At 50.7% G+C, this 7,139-nt stretch overlaps 1 long non-coding RNA gene across 1 annotated transcript; it reads right to left on the bottom strand.

The window, feature by feature from the left end:
• Nucleotides 1-305: 305 nt before the first annotated feature.
• On the bottom strand, nucleotides 306-3,665 carry LOC141747298 (uncharacterized). The gene is made up of 4 exons (XR_012588658.1): nucleotides 2,567-3,665; nucleotides 2,102-2,157; nucleotides 1,975-2,015; nucleotides 306-1,889 (listed from the first exon to the last, which is right to left on the bottom strand). It is a non-coding gene; the product is annotated as an uncharacterized LOC141747298 (long non-coding RNA).
• Between the last annotated feature and the right edge of the window lie 3,474 nt (nucleotides 3,666-7,139).

Below are 7,139 nucleotides of genomic sequence, written 5' to 3'. Positions count from 1 at the left end.
TGGCTGTGCCCAACATGGGGGGAGCTTCTGGTGTCTTCTCACAGAACCCACCCCTGCCCCCCACAACTCAGCCAACAAAACCTTGTCACTTAAACCCAATGCAACAGCAGTCTACTACAGGGCAGAGAAGGGGGGGCCGGTGAAAAAACAGGGAAGGGGAGCCACAGGGGAAAGAAAACAGCTATGGGCTACGGATCAGACAGGAGGAAGCAACAGGGAGCAAGACAGAGAGAACCATGAAGGCAAAAATTGGCTATGGGACAGATCTTTTAATACAATAACATCCTTTATATAATATAGTAGATACAGGTTTTTATTTTGAACTCCTTTTTATATACATACACTCATATTTTTCAATATGTATAAAAATGAGAAATTGTTCTTTATTTCAATGCCTCATACCCATATATACAGGTTTTATTGTTTTTTTAAACACACATTCCCCACATGAATTTTCAGGCATTTTTTGGGCTGTGAACTGCCTCTTTTAGGAGGAACCCCATATGACATGCGCACACCCTCAAAAAGGTCTCGTTTTGCCTTAGAACTACCATCTGGAGTACAATTACAGCCTGACATTAAAAAAAAAAAAAACACACACAACATACAAACACTACACCCCACACAAAGCAGCCTTAACATCTTCGAGATGCAGTTTGCTTCACTACTGCTGAACAGCCCCTCCCACATAGCTCTGCTCATCCCAAAACAACCCCATTAATTAAAGAGCTGCCCACACAACCTGCTGATGGCTACTTGATGGGAGTTGACTGTACCACCTTTGCCTCAACAGTCTAGGTAGATCAAACTAACCATAGACTCCTATTGATGTTCCACCTACCCCAGAGTTTACGTGACTGGGCAGAGCAGCTCCGAGCCAAACACACACAAGCACAGACCGACATTACACAGAACACTACAAACAATGCACCTCACAAATGAGGGAAAACTCTCAGCAAGAAGGATGACACCAACATAAGCGACTGTTGGGCAAGAAGACCTGCAAGACCACAATGGTGACACGAGAAGGCTCTAGGGAAACCCCAAGAAATGAGTACAATGTAATGGTCCAGGACAAGAAGTGACTCAAACTGAGATGTATGTGCAGGAAGCCTGGCTTCAAGACCTAAGAACTTAAGGATGCAGGGAAGAAGTCCCAGTCACTGAAAATGGATGGCTAGAGAACAGAGCTGCTCATGCAGCCAGGAACAATGCTGCAGTTGAGGACCACCCAGAAACTTCCAAGATGCAAGGCCGATCCACTGTTTAAGCTTATAATGCAAGAAAAGTGGGGCCTGACTGGGGCAGTGCCAATGAGTTCTGGCATTCAAGACTCTTGGGATGGTGTCTGAAGTACAGGCTGTGCTCCTCAAGTGTAAAGAGAGCATGGAGACCCAAGGAAGGTTTAGGACACAGAAGACAGACCACACAAACAACACAACAGATGCAGGCTGGAACCACCCTGCCCGGCTCATGCTGGCATTGTGCTGAAGACTAACCCGCTCCCTTTACCTGCTCAAAGGGGATGGCTCCAGGACAGCCCTCTGCCCTTCTCTAACTTTAAGAGGCCTCCCTGCAAATCACAAACTTCTCCCTTTCCAGCCCCTCCCCAGCCCTGGCCACTCAACTTAGCTTTCAGAGGGCTGGAGGTCTTAAATCTGATGTCAACAGAAAAAAAAAAAAAAAACAGCACATCGACTATCTGGGACATTCCTGTAGTCACCAGGTTCATCATCATCATCATCTACAATTAAAGAAAACCAAACAGTGACAGCAAGAAGTTTCAGAGAGGCCACCGCCAACCTCTTCCACAATTTCCCCTTCCTCAAAAGCACAATGGGATTCCACTCAGCTGCTCCTTCCAGAGTCAAATGCTGTGGCCATCATTGCTTGAGATACCAAGAAACAAAATTACTGTTGCACATGTGAGAAATCACCAGCCACAAGCTCCTCCTCACTGCTGCCTCGGCTCACCTCTAATGCTCACCCACTTCCAAAGATGGCTCACAGGGCACCTGCAAAACCAGAAGATAAATAATTAACCAGGTTGCCGTATAATACTTCACTATTAAGACACCAGTGTGGCCCACAACCGCCTCACCTTCTCAGCACGCTCATCAGCATGTGGCTTAGTCCCTCTGAGCCTGCATCCTGCACCTGAAAAAAAAAAAAGCCAACCAAAAGACATATGCTGACATACTGCCCGACACCACAGCCTGCCTACAGCCATTCCTGTCTCCTACTCCTTTACCCTGGCCTCTCGCTCACCTGCCCTCCATGGTTTTGGGCTCCTGCTTTGAGGCTTACAAACTACCTGTAAAACAGACACAAAGGACACTAAAAACTTCACCAACAATATAACATCTGAGAAGAATTGCTGCTTCAGCCCACTATTCATTGACCACCTTGCCCGAGAGTCACATCCGGTGCCAATATCCTGCTTTACTCATCACTTCATACCTTCAAAATGAAAAAAAAAAAAACAACCCACACCCCACCACCAAGCCATAATATAATGATATAGCCACCAGTCACATCTTCCCTCCAGCACTGTGAACTGACCCACCTTCTTACAGGGTCCCGCTTGCCTTCTCCATGACTCTTTGGTGCACATCTTGTCCCTCTGCATCTGAAAAAATTAGTAAACAAGTCACCCAGATGCTGATCAGTAGCTGAACAATTCCAGGGGTCTTGTTTCCATTTAGGAATATCATCTAGGCTCCAACTACAACCTGCCATTAAAAAAAAATTGGACCCAACATTAATCCCCACACATACAAGCCTTAACACCTTCAATCTGCTTCACTACTGCCAAACAGTAGTGAAGCAGGAGGCTCCCAGGAGGCTCCAATCATCCCCATAACACACTATGGAAATGACTGTCCCTGCCAATGGCTGCTTGATCCCAGATGACTGTACAACCTTTGGCTAAACAGTCTTGGCAGATCAACATATTACCCATAGACTCTTATTGCTGTTCCACCTACCCCTGACTCTACACCCCCAGGCAGGGCAGCTCCACACCAAACACACCCACGTGCAGCCCAACACCACACAGCACTATAGACAACAATGTGACTCCAAGATGAGAGAAAACTCTCCACAAGAAGAATGACTTTCAGACAAGAGATGCTGTTGGGCAAGAAGACCAATGGCCACAGCACGGACGTGAGGAGGCTCTGTGGCAAAGTCATAAAAATCATAAAAGAGTCAAATGTAACAGCCCATTCCAAGAAGTTCCTGTCAAAATGGAGATGACATATGTGCAGGAAGCCTGGCTTCAAGACCTGAGAATGTAAGGATGCAGGGAAGAAATCCCAGTTCATAAAAGCAGATGGCTAGAGCTGCTATAGCTCAGAGAACAGAGCTGCTCATGCAGCCACGAACGATGCTGCAAAAGAGGACCATCTAGAAACTTCCAAGAGGCAAGTCCGATCTGCACTTTAAAATTGTTATGCAAGAAGTGCCCATTGGGCGCTCTGCCAATTAGCACAGGCATTCAAGACTCTACAGGGGCTGCCCAAGGCACATGCTGTGCCCCTTGAGTGCAAAGAGAAACGAGGATATCAAAACCTAAGGAAAGTCCAAGAGACAGAAGACAGAGCACACAAACTACACAACAACAGACACAGGCCAGAACTGCCCTGCCCAGCACACACTAGCTTTGTGCTGAAGAGTAACCCACTCCCTTTACCTACTCAGAGGAGACTCCTCCTGGATAGCCCTCTGCTCTACCCTGACTTGAAAACTCCTCCCTGAAACTGTCAACCTTGGCCTCCCTCCAGCACCTGTGCCTCTACTTAGCTTTCAGACAGCCAGGGGTCTGAATTCGTCCTTGACAACAAACCCACAGCTAACAGCAAACAGCTTGTTCCTGCAGTCACCAGGTTCCTCTTCATCTGTAAAACAAAAAGAAACCATGGCTCCAGTAGTGACCACCCTGATAGTAGAGGCCAACCTCTTCTACAGCACCCTCCTCCTCAGAGGTGCCATGGCAATCCGCTCACCTGTTTCACGCCAATTCCAGAGTCAGAGGCTGCAGCAACAATTATTTATGACACCTAAGATACCAACAAACACAAAATTACCATTGCATTTCTGTGAAATCACCAGTCCCATGCTCCTCCTCAATACTATCCAGCTCACCTCAAATGCAAGGGACTAGAACAGACCAGACCCTCTTGACACCCAAATCCAAATCCGACATGACAAAGACTGATGAACCTGCCTCCATTTCCTAGCCAACCCCCAGCACCAAAACTTTTAGAAACCTCTTCTCCTCAACTGTCAGGGAAGGACCCCCACTTCTTCTTGACAGCTCCCATTCTATATTTGCAACCCTGAAACCCCTGTGTCAGCCACTCCTCAGGAGCTGCTCTTCTGAGCCATGCTCTGTGTTCAGCAGGCACCTCCTATCTTCTGTTTTCCCACGGACTCTGGGCTCTGCTATAGACCCACAAAATAAGTAATGCCCTGACACAGTCTACGAGGGGCCTGCTGCAAAAACTCTAGGGACACCACGGCACTCTTTGGGCAATGGGGAAAGGTCATGAGCCATGCCATATCCCTGCTGCTTTCTTAAGAAGTGCTAAAGTACAATATGCAGATGCATACAAAATGCTCACCCTAACCCCTACAACATAGTCTCATCATCAACCCAATTAAGAGAAACAAGATCAGCAACTCACACAGCATACTGCTAAACCAGTGGAAAAAACCACAGGCCCATCTTCAATAAAGTCAAGAATTCTAGGAAAATGCATCACTCCTAGAATAAAGAAAAGCACACTATTAAACCATCTGGGCATCCCTTAAACACTCATCACAAAGTTACTGACCTGAAAAAAAGGAAACAAAAAAGCTGCATACCAGTCAACTTTCTACTATACAGGTGGCAGGATGTGTACTGGTCCTGAAAGTCTTAGCTCAGCCTTCTTACCTCTGCCTCCCTAAATACCAAAATATGCCTGCCCCAAAGCTGCAGCCAAGTGAACGACCAGCAGAGCACTGACCCCAGAGGAGCCCAGCAGCACAACAAGCTCCTGAGCCGAGCCTGTGGCTCATATACCCCAGGCCCTGCCCACTGCCATCGGGCCCCGCCCACCACCCTTCCCACAATCCCCTGGAGAAAGGGGCGGGGACAACGCCCCAGAAGACAAAAAGGTGGCCACAGGAGCAGGAGCTCCTTTTCTTATGCCTTAAGTCCCAGCAGGCAAGGCAACAGTCATTTTTATTTCTATTGGGCACTTGCCTCTGGTGATTCTCTTACCACTGTTGTTTGAGTTCTGTCTACTTGTTGCTGTAGAAAAGAAAGTTCTGCAGGTGTCGTTTTATTTTTGTGATCTTCAGATATTTTTGTGGTTAACTGTGTTTTATGGCTTTAGAAGAGTGCTGGAAGCAGGTGATTTCCAGAAGACTGATGAGCACTTCCTGGATCCTGGAGGACTAAATCGCCATGGAGAGGCGCGTCGGCTGACTGAGCGGCGCCCTGGAGGACTAAAGTGCCATAGAGAGGCGCGTCGGCTGACTGAGCGGCGCCCTGGAGGACTAAAGTGCCATAGAGAGGCGCGTCGGCTGACTGAGCGGCGCCCTGGAGGACTAAAGTGCCATAGAGAGGCGCGTCGGCTGACTGAGCGGCGCCCTGGAGGACTAAAGTGCCATAGAGAGGCGCGTCGGCTGACTGAGCGGCCTCCTGGAGGACTAAAGTGCCATAGAGAGGCGCGTCGGCGGACTGAGCGGCGCCCTGGAGGACTAAAGTGCCATAGAGAGGCGCGTCGGCGGACTGAGCGGCGCCCTGGAGGACTAAAGTGCCATAGAGAGGCGCGTCGGCGGACTGAGCGGCGCCCTGGAGGACTAAAGTGCCATAGAGAGGCGCGTCGGCGGACTGAGCGGCGCCCTGGAGGACTAAAGTGCCATAGAGAGGCGCGTCGGCTGACTGAGCGGCGCCCTGGAGGACTAAATCGCCATGGAGAGGCGCGTCGGCTGACTGAGCGGCGCCCTGGAGGACTAAAGTGCCATAGAGAGGCGCGTCGGCGGACTGAGCGGCGCCCTGGAGGACTAAAGTGCCATAGAGAGGCGCGTCGGCGGACTGAGCGGCGCCCTGGAGGACTAAAGTGCCATAGAGAGGCGCGTCGGCTGACTGAGCGGCGCCCTGGAGGACTAAAGTGCCATAGAGAGGCGCGTCGGCTGACTGAGCGGCGCCCTGGAGGACTAAAGTGCCATAGAGAGGCGCGTCGGCTGACTGAGCGGCGCCCTGGAGGACTAAAGTGCCATAGAGAGGCGCGTCGGCGGACTGAGCGGCGCCCTGGAGGACTAAAGTGCCATAGAGAGGCGCGTCGGCGGACTGAGCGGCACCCTGGAGGACTAAAGTGCCATAGAGAGGCGCGTCGGCTGACTGAGCGGCGCCCTGGAGGACTAAAGTGCCATAGAGAGGCGCGTCGGCTGACTGAGCGGCGCCCTGGAGGACTAAAGTGCCATAGAGAGGCGCGTCGGCTGACTGAGCGGCGCCCTGGAGGACTAAAGTGCCATAGAGAGGCGCGTCGGCGGACTGAGGGGCCCTGGAAATGGACACCCGGAAAGCTGCCAGGCACTGGCGGGGGCGCGGTAATGCGTAGGAGCCGATACTGGAGCGCCGACGGCCGCTCTCGAGGCCGGGCGGGCGGCACCGATCCCGCTCGAGGCGGCGGGCAGCTCGACGGAGTCCCGGCGGTCCTGGTTCGCCCTCCGGCCGCCGCGCTCTCGAGACCGGTCTCCGCGAAGCCGCGCATGCGCACGAGCTGCGGAACCAACGCACAGCGCCGCCGGGGCGGGGGCAAGGCGGGCCGGAGGCGGGGCCACAGCGCACGGAGGAGCGCACACCTGCAGGACCGGCCTTCAGCCGCCGGGCGGCAGCACCCCCTTAGTTATTTACTCATTATCTAGGGAATTTATATTACCTGTTTGCACCTATATAGAAAATATGCTTAGACTTACACATTAACATTTATGATACAGAATATCTATTTAGACTGTCTGCTTACACATCTATTTTGACACTAATATCTTTTTATAAATACATTTTTTTAAGTATTTTTATATTCTAGGATCTTTCGTATAACACAGAAGCACAGAATCATAGAATCCTTAGACATAGAGGTTTT

This window comes from Larus michahellis, chromosome 8, assembly GCF_964199755.1.
Source record: "Larus michahellis chromosome 8, bLarMic1.1, whole genome shotgun sequence".
Classification (NCBI taxonomy): Eukaryota; Metazoa; Chordata; class Aves; order Charadriiformes; family Laridae; genus Larus; species Larus michahellis.
This window is presented reverse-complemented; position numbering and strand designations above follow the sequence as displayed.